Source organism: Scardinius erythrophthalmus (assembly GCF_964197995.2).
Source record: "Scardinius erythrophthalmus genome assembly, chromosome: 23".
In the NCBI taxonomy this organism is placed as follows: domain Eukaryota; kingdom Metazoa; phylum Chordata; class Actinopteri; order Cypriniformes; family Leuciscidae; genus Scardinius; species Scardinius erythrophthalmus.
Window position 1 is genome coordinate 25,412,318 of NC_138243.1, and position 18,646 is coordinate 25,430,963.

At 39.7% G+C, this 18,646-nt stretch overlaps 2 pseudogenes across 2 annotated transcripts; both read right to left on the reverse strand.

Annotated features, from left to right (window-relative positions):
- Window positions 1-9,190: 9,190 nt before the first annotated feature.
- Window positions 9,191-10,183, reverse strand: LOC308683474 (trace amine-associated receptor 13c-like; annotated as a pseudogene). The gene has a single exon. The product of its transcript is annotated as a trace amine-associated receptor 13c-like (transcript).
- Window positions 10,184-10,459: 276 nt separating this feature from the next.
- On the reverse strand, window positions 10,460-11,466 carry LOC308683475 (trace amine-associated receptor 13c-like; annotated as a pseudogene). The gene has a single exon. The product of its transcript is annotated as a trace amine-associated receptor 13c-like (transcript).
- Window positions 11,467-18,646: the final 7,180 nt, after the last annotated feature.

Below are 18,646 nucleotides of genomic sequence, written 5' to 3' on the forward strand. Positions count from 1 at the left end.
ACATTTATTACAGTCCCATAATACATTGTGTAATTCTACCTTTTTACAGTGCCATAATATATTGTGAAATTATACCTTTATTACAGTGTTATAATACACTGTGCTTTTATACCTTTATTACAGTATAATACATTGTAGTAGTATACCTTTATTACAGTATAATACATTGTGTAATTACACCTTTATTACAGTATAATAATACATTGTGTAGTATACCTTTATTACAGTATAATAATACAATGTGTAATTATGCCTTTATTACAGTGTAATAATACATTGTTATTATACATTACAGTCCCATAATACATTGTGTAATTCTACCTTTTTACAGTGCCATAATACATTGTGAAATTATACCTTTATTACAGTGTAATAATACACTGTGCTATTATACCTTTATTACAGTGTAATAACACATTGTGGTATTAGACCTTTATTACAGTGTAATAATACATTGTCTTATCATACATTTATTACAGTGTAATAATACATTGTGTTATTATACATTTATTACAATATAATAATACATTGTGAAATTATACTTTTATTAAAATATAATAATTCATTGTGAAATTATACCTCTGTTACAGTGTATTAATACAGTGTAATTATACCTTTATTACAGTGTAATAATACATTGTCTTATAATACCTTTATTACAGTTTAATAATACATTGTGTTATTATACCTTTATTACAGTGTAATAATACATTCTTATTATACATTTATTACAGTCCCATTATACATTGTGTGATTCTACCTTTTTACAGTGCCATAATACATTGTGAAATTATACCTTTATTACAGTGTAATAATACACTCTGCTATTATACCTTTATTACAGTGTAATAACACATTGTGTTATTATTCCTTTATTACAGTGTAATAATACATTGTGTTATTATACATTTATTACAATGTAATAATACATTGTGTTATTATACATTTATTACAATGTAATAATACACTGTGCTATTATACCTTTATTACAGTGTAATAACACATTTTGGTATTATACCTTTATTACAGTGTAATGATACATTGTCTTATTATACCTTTATTACAGTGTAATAATACACTGTGTTATTATACCTTTATTACAGTGTAATAATTGTAGCGACAATGCCTGACATGCGGTCACATGCTGTTCCAATTAGTAAATCCTTGTCTCCAAACACATCCTTCGTTGTCTCCTTAAAAAACAGTCTGTGCATGGTGCCGCTAAGTCTACTATGAACAGTCAAAATTGCAATCTGTTGCTCCCCAGAGGGACATTTTAGTCACAAAAGGAACCCTGTTCTGGACAATCCCCTCTAAAACCCCCATTTCAGCATGGACTCCCTGTGACTTTACAACCTCATGACCCACACACACACACACACACACACACACACACACACCATTCATGGAGCCCTAAAATGTTTGATATGTATTCCTGTGTTTCTCAAGTGTCTTCACATGCCATAACGGAAATACTGACCATTTCATTGTGTGTTTAATCAAACTTTATTTGTGTGTAATTATGCATATAAATGTAACGTTATGTTTCCCCAATCTTTACCTGTCATAACTGATATCTCTGTAATCCTCTCCATCTCACGGAGACGAATCTTGACTGCAAAGTACAATAATATGCATTTGTTCCAGGAAATATCATATTTCTAAGTATGAATCCTTTCTCTCATAAGACATATGGTCAAAGTAGGCGTGTCTTCTTCACACAAAGAAGACTTCTTCCCGCTACAGATCTGAAGATCTGATTGGCTGTTGTCACCGAAAACAGGGCGTAAACAGATGTCTTTAAAAAGCAAGAGACCCTGTTTCCTCGCTCTCTTCTCTCATCGATCCCGCTGATCCCACTTCCTCGCTTCTCCGGTCCCTGTCCTCCTCCTCCTTCTCCACGTGCAGCGCTGCTCCAGCTGGACAGGCCTTGCCCTGGCCTCTGGGACGCAAACCTCCGCGTCATGTAGAGTTGCCTGCCGTCTTTTCAACTAAGCTCATACGTGCCTCTCCCGCCCCGGGAGACGAATCTAAACTTTCTCGGTAATGTTACATTCAGTGAGCCTTTTTAAGCTTCGCGGCACTGGAAGACCCAGCAGAAACAGGACACCGTCCGCGCTGTCCGCTTCCTGCCTCAGCCTCAGCCTCACCCGAAAGAGCACAGAATTCTGAAAGTATATTGAGCTGATAAAAGCTGTTTCCAGGGGTCTCGTGAACAAAGGTTTCTGTATGTAATAATTACTAATTTTCCCTTCTCTCTATTTCTCTCTTTCTTTCATTTCATTTCATTCTGATCATTTATGTTATTGTTTGGTTATATGTTTGTTTGTTTGTTTATTGTTTGCATTTTTACGTACGTTTATATTCGTAGCTCATATAATCTCTAGTTTTGCATTTATTAAAATTCATAAATACTTTTCACTGTCTCTGTGTTTGAAAATCCACCTTATAAGTCAATGAAACTTAAAAGATCCAATTATAAGCTACAAAGCTCGATATATAGACTACTTGAGTAGTTTTAATTAATAAACTCAGAAGGTTTGATGTCCGTGGCCAGAACATAAAACTTTATTGGAGTTTGTGAATACCCCTTCTTAACTGTAAAGATCTTACATTTATTCGCTGGACGAATTAAATGTTGGTCAGACCAGTTACAGAACAAGGTAATCTCGATAATTGATAAAATAAATGTACATGCGACTTATGAATTATGACCATGAGTCATAATTATTAATATTCCCAAAATTCCCCATATTCTTGAGCTAATTCACATTTACCCAGAGTCGTATATGCTACAGTGTGGATAGAGCTTAACTTGCATCAGTTTAAATAATATATATTTTTGCCTTTTATTATGATAGGACAGTATACTATCAAGAAAGTTTGACGAAACGGGACTTGAACTCGGGTTGCCCAAAGCTAAAAAAAAATATTGCCAGGGCACTGACCACTTGGCTATTGGGTTGTGTAGTTAGCTGTAAAGTGATAAATATTAGAACCTCATTGTGTAAGAAACATAGGGGGAACAGAATTTGACGGCAAAAAAACAGCTGTTGGAATCTGTTCCCCCTCTCCCATTATTAGAGGTGTTGATGTAATGGCTTAAAAAATGCTGATTTTATTTTTGTGTGAGGATGGAGCTTAACTTGCATCAGTTTAAAGAATATATTTGTTTGCCTTTTATTATGATAGGACAGTATACTATCAAGAAAGTTTGACGAAACAGGACTTGAACTCGGGTCGCCCAAAGCTAAAAAAAAATATTGCTAGGGCACTGACCACTTGGCTATTGGGCTGTGCAATTAGTTGAAAAGTGATAAATATTAGAACCTCATTGTGTAAGAAACGTAGGGGGAACAGAGTTCGACGGCAAAAAAAACAGCTGTCGGAATCCGTTCCCCCTCTCCCCATTATGAGAGGTGTTGATGTAATGGCTTAAAAAATGCTGATTTTATTTTTGTGTGTGGATGGAGCTTAACTTGCATCAGTTTAAATAATATATATTTTTTGCCTTTTATTATGATAGGACAGTATACTATCAAGAAAGTTTGACGAAACGGGACTTGAACTAGGGTCACCCAAAGCTAAAAAAAATGACTGCCAGGCACTGACCACGTGGCTGTTGGGCAGTGCAATTAGCTGAAAAGTGATAAATATTAGAACCTCATTGTGTAAGAAACATAGGGGGAACAGAATTCGACGGCAATAAAAACAGCTGTCGGAATCCGTTCCCCCTCTCCCATTATGAGAGATGTTGATGTAATGGCTTAAAAATGCTGATTTTATTTTTGTTTGTGGATGGAGCTTAACTTGCATCAGTTTAAAGAATATATTTGTTTGCCTTTTATTATGATAGGACAGTATACTATCAAGAAAGTTTGACGAAACGGGACTTGAACTCGGGTCGCCCAAAGCTAAAAAAAAAGACTGCCAGGACACTGACCACTTGGCTATTGAGCTGTGTAATTTGCTGTTAACAGATAAATATTAGAACCTCATTGTGTAAGAAACATAGGGGGAACAGAATTCGACGGCAAAAAAACAGCTGTCGGAATCCGTTCCCCCACTACCATTATGAGAGATATTGATGTAATGGCTTAAAAATGCTGATTTTATTTTTGTTTGTGGATGGAGCTTAAAGTCATTGAGCCGCTTACCACAGCTCATTGTTTGTTTGTTTTGTTGCTCGGTCTGGGGTCTGTGTTTATGGTGTCCAGTAAATGGTACCAGCAGTATAAAGAGCTTACAGAACTAGCGTAGTGATCTTACGCAGGTGTTGCAGCAACGTAAGTAACGCTGACCTTTTTTTTTCCTCTTAGATAAAATGTATAATTGTTAGCGCTGATTGTTTCCTGTTTTGTTAATATGTATGAATAGAAGCAACAATAGAGAGTGTGCACAGCTTTCAGTCATCCACATCGTTTAATTAAATTGCTATGGGGCATACGACTTTGATTCAAAGAAAAATGTAAGTTTTATCCAGCTTTTTGCCTTAATTTTCTAATCAGTTATTTTAAATTGTTATAGCATCATAAACCATCTTTACTTGTGATTTATAGGAGGATTGCCCACGTCGGTCACTAGCCACTGTTTTTCCTGAGCTTAATCATTGTTTTATTTTTTATTTTTGTGTGTGCATGTGTGCGTCCTGAGGAGCGGCTACCACCAGTGATGACCTGGATTTAGTTGGGCTTAAGCCATTCTAACATTCGGCCTATGGGCATTGTGCAATATTTCACTTGGAAAAAAAGTTTATTTACCCTGAGGTAAACAAATGCTTCACTTTTAAATATCGGCTTCCCGGCCAGTGTATAATCGTTAGGCAATCATAACATACATTGATTCTCGTGGAAAAGTGAAAATTGCAGGTCATGACTCCTTTAAGGGCCCACATCAATCTAGCCCATAATCGATTGTCAAAGTTTTTTTTTTTTTTTTTTTTTTTCGTCATCTACTGAATTTTTCGTCAACGATACCAGGGACACCGAAACAACGGGGAACATGAAATTTTGTGGGCATGTAGCCCCACTAGACTTTTACGGAAAAATTTCGTTTGGTCCCCGGGGGCCACTCCCCCCCCGAGCTGGGCCCCCCCAAACCCCAAAAATGCAGTTTTTCCTACATAACTACCTGAACCGTGGCACCGAGGATGAAGAAATTTTTATGGTATGTTGGTCTTAAGGGCCCACATCAACCTAGCCCATAATCACTCATTTGTGATTTACGCCACTCCCATAGAAAATTAAAATGCAATATTATTCTACTTTAATCGCCCCTATCTTCAGTTGAGATGTTCAGAACTGCACCATATTTCATGTGTATGATTAACTTGACATCCTCTGGGGGTATGCTAAGTTTCGTAGAATTTCATCCATGGGGGGGTATAAAATAAATTCATTTACGTGCACATTTAGTGACTGTACACTCATCGGCCTGTAGATGGTGGTGTTGAGCGAAGGGTTGCTGGTTTAGGATGATACTGTCACACACACACACATGCAGGAATACAAACAAACGCAAGCATGCACACACACTGACATCCTCACGCACAGACACACACCCATACACACACATACAAATCCACATGCACAGACACACACACACAAACACACACGCGCACACACATGTACGCAGGCACACATACACGCACAGACACACACAGACACAGACACACACATACACAAACATACACACAGACATGCACAGACTACTACTTTTTTTAGGTATATACATAAACACGCAATACAGCCAAATTGCTCCACGTCATTTATTTTTGTGGAAAGCCAGTGCAGGCCTGAGCGGCGGTCATATTTTGTACCGCCCTGCGGTACATCTAGTTTATTAGACTTTATGCACTGTAGATTTGATATTGTTAGACTTTATATCTTGTATGCATGCACTATGATGCTTTAACTCACTGTGATCTATTTATTGTAAAATTGCTTACTGTTACCTAGAGGGAATATTTGTCTATTTTTACTGCCAATTATCATATTGATTGTTTAATAAATTTATAATTGAGTACATCAGTCCCATGTCCTTTCCTTCATTGGATACCACCTGCCTCAATATCTAAGAAGGGAGCGTGGGTTTTTGGGGTTTCTAGTTTATTTATACAAATTTCAGTGTGAGCGCCCCCTAGGGGTTACATATGTACAACGTTCTCAATATAATTCATAATCCCATGTTTATAATGAACAACGTGTTATGGTTATTGTGTTATTGTGTTACAAACGATGTGCACAGAACAGAGGGGCGGGGTGAGCAAAGCTCATTATCATTTAAAGACACATGCATTTAAACGGCATGCTGAAAACAGAGCTGTTTTTGACCAGGTAAAATGAGTGTTTTCTTACAATACTAATGAGAATTTTTAATTAAAGTATATTACAGACTTTTAATTTAGACCCTAAAGAATCATATTAGCTTGTACAAAAATGGCATTATATGACCCCTTTAAATTAAAGTAATTGTCTGGTTTTAGCCGGGTTTCTGTCAAACACAGCACATTCTAATCTGTAATCATATCATTAACAATAAGTGCTTATGAAGTATGGGATTGAATATTCAGCAGCCCAAGCTTTATCATTTGTTCATCTGTATTATATCTGTTATATCTGTTATCTGTTATATCTGTTTATTTGTTGAACATCAATTACATTTTTACCCTCAAATGGGTTTGAGAGTTTTTTTTGTATTTCCTAATTCAGGGAACAGACACAGTCTCTATATGATATCTAGGTGAAAGAGTCTCTATGTGATGGGATTTATCTGACCTCGGTGACATGATACAGCTAGCAGATGGTCAGTTTAGCCAGTCTGTCTGCTCATGGGTCATGGCTTCAGAATGACACCGGTTCAACGTATAACGTGATTGGCCAAATCAATTCAACAAGGTAACAACACAAGCTTTGATTGGATCTCATTCCAGCCAACGTTTGTGATCAGCTAGCGAAATTAAATCTATTTATATTAGGGATGGAACGGTACACGGAAGTCACGGTTCGGTTCATACCTTGGTTCAGACATCACGGTTCGGTACAAGTTCGGTCGAATGGAGGGAAAAGCAAAACAAAAATGCAGAAGGCATTTTTTTTTTTTTTTTTTTTTTCACGAGTTCACACTTACATATAATTTGAATGGGTAAGTTTAATGCGTATATGGCGTGCTGTCCGGAGGGAGGGCTCCGAGCTCGGAGTTCAGCCCGAACCCTGAGTACTCCCCCCGTATGTAAGTGTTTAGGACTAGAAGCGTGGAGAAGGGGTGGTGGAGGGATGCTGCAAAAACTGTCAATGGAATGAGGTGAGACTGCTGAGTATATATACCTCTCACCATCGATTGCTGAGTGCTCTCCACCTGTGTTAATTATCTGAACATGCTCCTCCCGAACCTTGTTAATAAAACATCATTTATTGTTCATGTCTCTGTACCACCAAAGGAAAATAAATGTCTTAAGCCTTGTATTTTTTAAATGTTTTATTAATAAAGTAAAGGCATAGAAAAACATGAACAAATGTTGGTTTCACAAAAACATGGTTTTAGTCTAAAAATGTATTGATGGTGTGCTAAGCTTACATGCTATCTAGCCCAAGATCATAGACAGTAAAAGAAATGGACACAGCGACCCCATTGGATTCAACGGAGAAAAGAGAAGTCAATTAGAAGCACTCACTTCCTGATGGCTGAGTGTACTGCACAGACTCAAACTGAGCTTGACGCTGTAGATGTGATGTGAGCAACCTGTCTATCTTCTAGTAGCTGTGCCAAGAGAAATCTGAATCATTCCCTTCCGAAACTTGCAGAGACGGGGAGAGCATGAGTAGGAGCTGTCCATGAGCTAGGAGCAGGAGCAACTTTTACTAAGTATTCTGATTAATAATTTTGTCATTTTGCCTCCACGTCCCCCCGGTTGCCCGCGAGCTTCTCCTCCTGTCTATACGGTAATCTCTCTACTGTGCAACAGAGAGTCGCGTGGTTATAACGCAAACGTTAGCCTATTTTTTACAAAAAATGGCCATAACGTAAGATACAAGGTAATAGAGCCTTTTATACATTTTTGTGTTTCTTTAGAAATAAATAATGGAGAAATGGAGTCTTTAAACGCCTCAGATGTAAAGTTATTCGCTGTCAAAGTGACGGCAAAATAAATAATGGAATGGAAGTCAATGGAATGGAGTCAATGGAATGCTAACAGCAGGTGATGGTCTGCTAATCAATGGCGGCCCTCGGGGAAGCTTCAGTTTCTGGCTGATGGATTATACCCTTGCCCAAGATGCACCTGCCACCTAGCTGTTATTTTTATGAAAAAAAATTAAATAGGAATGCTTACTGAAATGTTTCTTTTTTCAAGAAGGGCATTTGATACAATTTCAAATATGAAGTGAGAACTTCGATAAAAGAAATTAGGGATTGAAAAAGCGTGAATAGCCTGTGAATATCCTGTCGTTAGTAATTATAATGCAGACAAAAGAAAAGCATATTTACAGCCATAACCAGGCCGGAGAGGAGTGAATACGTGCAGGGGAGACTGAGACTGAATGGGGCTCGTTTGCACCACAAAACAATAGAGACAATAGACTGAATAGATGCTTAGAAGATGACAATAAACATCAGTTTGCATTTTAGAGTCTAATCAAAATAAAGTCATATAATGATCTTTATAAACATTTAATTAAATCCAGAGTTTTAGACTTATCATCTTCAGATTTTAATCATAACATGGTCAGACATGTGGCTTTAGCTGCAGTGCATTTCTATATTGATACAATGCCAACTTCAGTATTATGTTCTTGAAGATATTTCATAAAAATACATTTCTAATAACTTTAAAAAACTTTGAAGCTATTTATAATTTGTTTCATTATGACAATAATTAATTCTAAATTTACAATAAACTGTGAAGTGTCAGCTTATAAATGAGACAATACTTGTGCTTTTAGTGCAAAGGGTTAATGAACTGTATCTGTTTTAGTTTGGGTATGCCATTTCTGGACATTTTTCAAAAGTGGGGGCGCAGGCTAACGGGTAAATTATTAAATTATAATTTGGTGTGAGATATATGTAGTGTAAATTACAAAGATAAACTGTTAATCTACCTTTATGCCTGTATAACAATGATGCAGTTTATGTGAAATTGCTCTCAGAGTGAAGGTTTAACCTATTTAATTACAATTAATATTGTGTAAAAATATCAATCAAGAGAGGTATTATTTTCAGGTACAGGTATAGGAAATATTTTCAGAGTTAGGATGTGTTTAACTGTCTTTTTAAACCAGGGATAGAATAAAGCATAGACCAGAGGATTCAGACCTGAGTTTGTGTACAAGACCCATGTCAAAACATTTATGGTTGTGAAAGAGATTACTGATATAGAACATATATAGTATGGAATATAGCACAGCACTGTCACAATAATTCCTAATGTCAGAGCAGCTTTGCGCTCAGATTTTCTCCTAACCGAACCTTCCATTACACATTTACCACCCTTAATCAGAGAGTTTATAACTTTCACTTGCTGATATACTACTTAAATAATCCTCAAAAGTTATGATCAGGATACAAGGAAAAATAAAAGACATGAACAGATCAATGATTCTCCAGGCAAAACATAACAGAACACTCTCCATAAAGCATGTCTGCTCTGTGTGAAGTGTCAAAATATCAGCTATTAATTATAAAGGCAGTAATACAAGCTGAAGAGCAAACCCAGCTCAGACAGATGCTCAATAAAGTTTTAGTTGTGGTTATTTTCTGTGGGTACATTAAAGGGTGACACACAGCCACATAACGATCAACAGCAACTAAAAATAAATTACTGAGAGATGCTGAAAGAGGCACATCTGTAAATATTGAATAGAATCCGCATAAAGTGTCTCCAAAGTACCAACACGTCTCAATCAGCCTGGTGGCCTCTATGGGCATGACAAGTCCCATAAGCTGGTGGGCCACAGCCAGAGAGAGAACAATCAGGTTTGTTGGAGTGTGAAGCTTCTTGAAGTGAGAGATGGAGATGATCACCAGCAGGTTCAGAAACACAGTCCATGCTGACAGCAATGAAAAAAACACAAACATTGTATTCATGTCTGGAGCGTTTCCCTTTGATACATGATGAGTTGATGGCAGGAAAGCAGTATTGAGTCTCATGATCCTCTGTCTCATAGGCCATGAGTGAGTCTCCTCCTGTTAGGAGTTTGTTTTGCCCTCCTTACTTTCATTTCATTTATACAGTGTGTGGATCAGACCGACTAATCCTCTACCGGCCACACTGATGCTGCGTAATGACAATTATTTTCTTTTAATAATCTCAACATATATATATATATATATATATATATATATATATATATATATGATTAAAAATTAAGAATGAAGACAAAAACTATTTGACAAATAAATGACAAAAAATAAACAAATTTAAATAAATGGCTTAAAATTAAGTACAGTACAGTTGGTCTTTGAATTATTCATAATCTGTATAAAGGTCTATGAAAGAGGAAGATGGCTCCAATATTTTAAGCCTTAAGATGTGTTTAACTGATATTTTAAACCAGCGGTAAAATAAAGCATAGATAAGAGGATTCAGACTTGAGTTAACATACAAAGTCCATATTAGAAATGTCACCATGGCAGAAGAGATTACTGTAGTCCCTGTTACATATAATATATAGTATGGAATATAGCAAAGCAGATAAACTGTCACAATGATTCCTAATGTCATTGCAGCCTTTCTCTCTGATTTCCTCCTCACTGAACCTTCCATTACACATTTTCCACCCTTAATCAGAGAGTTTAAAAGTTTCACTTGCTGATGTGCAACATAAAATATCCTTAGATATAAAACTATAATAAGGGTACAAGGTAACAAGAATGAAAACAACAGGTCTGTGTATATCCATGAAAAACTGATTATTAAATAACACTTTCCAAAGCACACATCTGGTCTTTGGGAACTTTCAAAATATCTGCCACTAATTAAATAGCCAATATTGTAGGTAGAGGAGAAAAACCAGCAGACACAGATGCTTATTAAAGTTTTAGTTGTGGTGATTTTCTGTGGATACTGTAAAGGGTGACACACAGCCACATAACGATCAATAGCAATTAAAACTAAATTACAAATAGATGTTGAGATAAGCAGTCCCATGATTATCATAAACAGATCACACAAAGTGTCTCCAAAGTACCAACACGTTTCAATCAGCTTGATGGCATCCACAGGCATAACAATAAGTCCAACAAGCAGGTCGGCCACAGCCAGAGAGAGAATAATCAGGTTTGTTGGAGTGTGAAGTTTCTTGAAGTGAGAGATGGAGATGATCACCAGCAGGTTCAGAAACACAGTCCATGCTGACAGCAATGAAAAAAACACATACATGATATTGTATTCATATCTAGAGCGTATTCCCTTGATACATGATGAGTTGATGGCAGGAAAGCAGTATTGAGTCTCATGATCCTCTGTCTCATTGGCCATGAGTGAGTCTCCTGCTGTTAGGAGTTTGTTCTGCTCTCCTTACTGTCCTTTCATTTATAAAGTGTCTGGATCAGACTGACTTACCCTCTACGGGCCACACTGACGCTTCATAATGACATCGGTCTAATTATTTTCTTTTAATAATCTCAACTTTGACATTGAAACTGCTGTTCATAAGAAACAAAAGAGAGACATGAAATTGTTTTTACACATTGCAATTACCAAACAATAGGTGTGTCAGTATAAAGTAAAAGAACATTTACTTTGTCACATCTGCTGTAAGTGTATCAGCAGTCATTTACATTTACATTTTATTTTCATTTTAAGTTTAGTGAATTCTTATGTTTTTAGATTGTAATGTTACAATGTTAGAATGTAATGTGATTTGGTTATTCACTATGTTTGTTTTCATTGCCTTCAATATGAACATTGTTTGTAGGACAATATTGGCCAGATATAAAAACTGTAAATAATGAAATTTTACCATATATTGGTATTTTACAACCCTACCTTATGGCATGCTTTAAATGCTGAATTTTCCATGTTAAGCAGCAATGATACATTATTATCACTGTTAAATGGTTATTTAACAACTGACGACAGACCGGGTGGAAAGCGCCTCCGTTACGACTGTAACCTCGGTTCCCTGAAGACGGAACGAGACGCTGCGTCGAATTGACGCTAAGGGAACGTTTTGCGTGATGATGTCTTGAAGCACATGTAAAATCAGTCCACTGGTGTGGCAGAACGTCAGAGGCGGATGACGTCATGAACCAGGAAACTATAAAGCCTGTCCAAAACAAAGCAGCGGTAGCTTCTTAAGGTCTGAGCAAGTCGCTTACAGGCACGTAGGAGATATGGCAGGTGATGCAGCGTCTCGTTCCCTCTTCAGGGAACCGAGGTTACAGTCGTAACCGAGGTGTTCCCTTTCAAGGGAACTCGCGTTGCGTCGAATTGTCGCTAAGGTAACGTCTATACCAATAGCACCATAGCGAGAAGTGTCTGTCCTGTGAGAAATCATAAGAGCAGCACTAGGACGAGAGCACCCAAGACCCCGGAGTAGATTCCAAGTCCATAGAGTAAAATCTGACAAATGTATGTGGTAAGGACCACCCTGCCGCATCACAAACATCCTGAAGGGGCACTCCTGACAATAAGGCCTTAGAGGCTGCCATACTCCAAGTTGAATAGGACCGAACAGCCATAGGAGAAGGCTGTCCGGTCGACTCATAAGCAAGTGAGATGGCCTCGACCACCCACTTGCTCATTCTCTGCTTGGATGCTGGGGACCCTATATTAGGGGGTCCAAAACATACAAATAGTTGTTCGGTTTTACGCCACAGGACAGCTCTGTGGACATAAGCATCAAGTGCCCTAACTGGGCATAGCAGATTGTTCTTTTCCTGGTCCAGACAGAAGGCCTGCAGTACTATGGATCTGGCCACGTTAGTGGAGACCTTAGGAACATAACCTGTTCTGGGATGGAGGAACGCTTTCACCATGCCAGGAGCAAATTCCAAGCATGAGGGTGCCACCGACAAAGCCTGAAGATCTTCTATTCTTTTACGAGATGAGATAGCGAGGAGGAACAGAGCTTTCAAAGTAAGAAACCTGGCTGAAACTTCCTCCAAAGGCTCAAAGGGAGCCTGGGAAAGGCCTTGGAGGACAATTGCCATGTCCCATGTTGGAACCCTGCCTCAGCCTCAAAGTGCCACAGAGGAAACAAGATACCAAGGGGTCTTTACCCAAAGACATTCCACCCAAAGGAATGTGGTAAGCACCTATGGCCACCACATAAACCTTTAAAGTGGACGGGGATAGACCTGCAGGGAACTGCTCCTGCAGGAACTCCAGCACTGTACCAACCGGGCAGTTAACTGGGTCCAACTGACGGTCGCTACACCATGAAGTGAAAACCTTCCACTTCAGGGCATAAAGTTTCCTCGTGGAGGGAGCTCTGGATTGAAGGATGGTCTCTACAACCTCAGTTGAGAGACCTGACCCTATGAGTTCGGCCTCCTCGGAGGCCAAGCCCACAGGTTCCATAGTTCGGGTCGAGGGTGAAGAATAGAGCCCTCTGCTTGGGACAGAAGGTCCCTCCTGACAGAAAGCTCCAGTGGGCGCCCATCGAGGAGAGACACTAAGTCGGAAAAAACAACCTCTGCCCAGCCAATGGGGGGGCTATAAGGAGTAGGCATAGAGGGTACCTGCGAATTCTCTCCAGAACTCCTGGGAGCAGAGTGATTGGGGGGAAAGCCTACAAACGTAGCCGTAGCCATGTCTGTACCATCGCATCCAGTCCAAGAGGAACTGGATGCGTGAGGGATAACCAGAGTGGACAGTGAGACGTCTCTCGAGATGCAAACAGATCCACTTGTGCCTGGCCGAATACACTCCATATCTGCTCCACCACCTCAGGGTGGAGCCAGTACTTCCCTGGGCCTCGGCCCCTGTCTCGACAGGACGTATGCTCCTATATTCTGGGCTCCAGGGATGTAAGCTGCTCTGATTGAAAGCAGCTTTCCCTGAGACCACACTAGGATTTGGTGCACCAGTTTGCACAGTGGGCGCGAGCGCAAACCCCCCAGGTGATTTATATAGGCGACCACCGATGTGTTGTCTGATCGGACCAAAACATGGTGGCCCCTGAGATCTAGGAAGAAATTCTTGAGGGCAAGAAATACAGCCAGCATCTCCAGGCGATTGATATGCCAGGAGAGATGATGGACCCCCCATAGACCCTGAGCTAAGCATCCTTCTAGGATCACTCCCCAGCCCGCGAGGGAAGCATCTGTCGTTAGCATCCCGCAACGACAAGGAGCTCCCAACATGGGACCTTGGGACAGGAACCAAGGTTTCTTCCACATAATCAGGGCCCATATGCATCACCGCGTAACCCTGATCAAGCAAAAGGGGTTGCCCCTCGGGGAAAATCCTTTGGACCTGAGCCACCACTGTAGGGGTCTCATGTACAGCAGGCCAAAAGGATTCACGTTGCTGCCATCAAACCCAACAGTCTCTGAAACTGTTTTACAGTGAGTGACTGACCTAGCTTTATCCTTTTCACAGCTGACAGGATAGACTCTATGCGTGCAGGTGATAGGCATGCCCGGATCGACATAGAATCCCAAACCACGCCTAGAAAAGTGGTCCTCTGTTGTGGAGAAAGCACACTCTTCTCTGCGTTTAACGACATCTCGATACTGAACCGCCAACTGATACAACTGAGCTAGAATCAACCAATCGTCGATGTAGTCAATGATGCGAATACCCTGCAGACGAAGTGGTGCCAGGGCTGCATCTAAGCATTTCGTGACAGTGCGGGGTGATAGTGCTAGGCCGAATGGAAGAACTCGATGTTGGTATGCTTTGCCCCCGAAAGCAAACCTCAGGAACTTCCTATGATATGGAAGGATGGAAATGTGGAAGTATGCATCATTGAGATCTATCGTGATAAACCAGTCCTCGGATCTGATCTGTGGCACGATCTGTCTCAGTGTTAACATTTTGAACTTTAGTTGCATGGCTGACTCGTTCAGGACTCTCAGATCCAAAATGGGACGCAACCCCCCATCCTTCTTTGGAACGATGAAATACAGACTGTAAAACCCGGTGTCCCTGCTGGAGGGAGGTACATGTTCTATGGTCCCTTTCTCTAGCAGGGCTTTCACTTCTTGTTCCATTACCAGAACCTGCTCGGGGCCTACCACAGTGGACAGGACCCCCATAAACCTGGGCGGGCGAGACCCTAACTGTATTTGATAACCCTTTTCTATGGTCTGCAGGACCCAACGAGAATCATTTGACAGTAGTTTCCACGCTGCCAAAAAATTCTACTAGAGGTACCAGCCTCTCGAGGATTTAGTTGCTGTTGAGTGGTCAGTTCGTCGCCCTTTAATGGCGCACCGGCGGGAAACGACTGAAATGACTGCTCTGGGACCCTCCTCGGAGGGGACGAGCATCCCAGGACCACTACGTTTCTGGGTGGCCTCTGAGATATGTGCTTGCCGGAGACCGCTGCGCCCTGAAGCACACAAGGTGGCAGGGTTAGCGTAACAGTCCCCTGAGGGCACTGAAGGGAGACGGGCACCGTATAGTGAGGTGTTGACCGCTCTGCTTCGGGGGGGACTGCGCCCTCGGGTGTCAGGACCTTTTACCTGCAGCCTTCTTGGAAATAATGACAGTCCACAGATCCATCTTACCCCTTGAAGGCTGCGGTTGAGCGCGCTGCTTTTGAGTGGCACGGTGTGAGGAGCTGGCTTTAGACGTTTGGGGCTGCTCCCGCTCAGCAGCCCCGGAGACATGAGTTCGGCGGTGGAGGAGTTTCTGGAATGCAGCCGCTTGCTTGGTTGATTCCTGAATAGTCGATTCGGCCGATAGTTTTAGCCGTCTCCTTGACAGTTTGCAAACCGTGTCTGGGCCAATACCCCCGCCCTCATCCAGGTCTCCTAACAGTTTGGCTTGGTGAGCCTGCAGCAGCGACATAATGTGAAGGCACGCTGCAGCCTGACCAGCCGACGCATAAGCCTTACCCACCAAAGCTGACGTAACACTAACGGGCTTAGTGGGTAATACCAGGGCCTTAAGGGAAGATACTGATTCAGGGGAGAGATAGCTCACAAGCGTCTCTTCCACCTTTGGCATCTCCCCATAACCGTGCTCTTTATAATTCGATATATAGAGGAATAGTGAGATGTTTGTGTACTGTAGACTCTATTTGAAAATGGTTTCTCCCACGATCCCGGCACCTCGGTGTGGAGGGATCGGAGTGTCCGCAATGGAAGCACTTCACAGTGCTCACAGCCAGCGCCCTCGAGCGCTGACCGTGCATGCTCCTCACCCAAACAAACAATGCACAAAACGTGCATGACCAACCCATGATCCACCTGGGTCCATCACTGATGCTGCAACTTAAAAAAATAGAAAAATTAAAAATAGAAAAATTACAAAAAGTTCTTCGATTTATCGATTGTTATTTTGTAACAGAAAATAATCTGTCACCTAAAATGTGTGTTTGAATCTGCCCAAATATTAGACATTCATATTCATATCTTAAATAGGTACTTCACTCTGGTGAATCGCAACTACAATACTATTTTGTCCATCATATCGATGGTATCATGATACAGTGATTCTGAAATAGCCTACTCTATTCATTGCCAGACAATCTGATCTACGATATATCTTGATGTAAACCTATGTGTAACAGGAGAGGCAAAAAAGTGTTTGTTCAAAGTATTCATTGTATTTATTCAAGACATTGTGATGTCTGTTTCAAAAACTGACCACTGAGATGAAAATGTCTTGCAAAGTGCACAGTGCCTGAAAACAAAACATTTCTGAACTTCTGGAAATAAAAGAAATACATAATAAACAATCTGGCACAGTGCCAGAAAACAAAACATTTCTGGACTTCTGGAAATAACAGAAATATATAAATAAACAAATAATGAATGCGAAAAATAAATAAATGCACATTTCAGTTCTTAACAAAGAAGTTCACCCTCTGCAGCAGCTCAGGCGACAAAAGCACCTCTAGGGTCATCATGGCCAAATTCGTGCTCTTTTGTCCATTCCGGATTAAATGAGGTCTGACATTTCTGCATATAAACGTTATGATATGACGAAGCCAGCACATGGACTCCATGTCGTGGAGGCTTGTTTACGTTTTGTATCAGATATTTATTTCACACTGCTTTCAGCCAATCATTTTTTTGACCAGAGATCTTATGACATTAGATGCTATGCTGCTATGTCCCAATAAAGATTCTAGAGCGGGTTTTTTTTAGGCCGATTCAGCGCTACTCCAAAAAGGAGGACAAATGACTGTCCGGCTTGAGGCTTCGCCGGACACCGTACAGGGGGCTTAAAATCCGGACTGTCCGGCCAAAATCCAGACGTATGGCCACCCTTATTATGTTATGTTCCACAGAAGAAAGAAAGTCATACACTTTTGGAATGACATGAGGCTGAATAACTGTGTGAAGTCTGAAGTCTGGTTCTTTTTGTCTGGTCCAAAAAAGAAAATTATACATTTAATCCTGGTTCACTTAACATGCACACTGTCATTTTTAATGACACTGGATAGACCAAACCTAAAAACATACAGTGTATATATATATACAGTGTATATATATATATATAAAATGGCTTTTGTGACGTATATTTTGCAACGGAACTTACCGGACATCCAAAACAATGCTGTGTGTGCTAGGCTTAATGCGCTCAGCTGAGAACTTGTGAAGAGCTTATAAAATGTATGAAAGAGTCACACTCAAGTGGAGATTTGAGATTTAGGAGATGTTAATCAAACTATACCTTCCTATGCATTTAAATGACACAAATTAATTTATGAACAGCCGCTCACTGGTCACTAACAAGTTTGTTGCATAATTTTTTTTAATGTGAACTTTGGTGAATCAATCTGTGAAGTGTTGTAGTAGATGTCATTGATAAATGTGTAATTTTGTTGATTCTGGTTGTGTAAGATTCACCACATTAAGCAAAGCATTGTGGACATTGTTTTCTTGTTATGAGATGTGTACACAGCAAATTCTGGTCTTTGGAATAAACTCCATGCGAGTTAAAATCAACTCAATTTGAGTGTACATGCGTGACCATCAAATAGACTTCAACGCAGAGTTAAAATAACTCCGCTCTTGGTGTTGAATTTTTAACACTTTTTCAGATTTAAAATATAACTCTTTCTGGAGTTAAAATACAAATCATACAGAGAGTAATTGTAACTCTAAAATTTAGTTATTTATAATATGAACTCCTTAACAGTGTCAAAAATCAACGCTTAAAAAATATTGCATTTAACACTTCTTAGAGTTAACATATATTTAACATAATATAATGTTTTATGTGAAAATGATATACTGAACGCCATACTCTCAACTCAGTGCTTTTATTTGATCAAATTCATACATTGGTTTAAAAATTCCATGTATGGACACACTTTAAAATAATATCTGTCATAAAATACTGTAAAAATCTAACAGCAAAACATTTACATTTATGCAGCTAACAGAGTGCCAACTAAAAAAAATTAAATTGTATAAAACAATGTCAACAACACATCACTTCATTATATAAAATCAAGACTGCAGGATTATATAGAAAAACATGTAGTGCAGTAGGATTGTGTAACCTGAGATAGACACTTATACA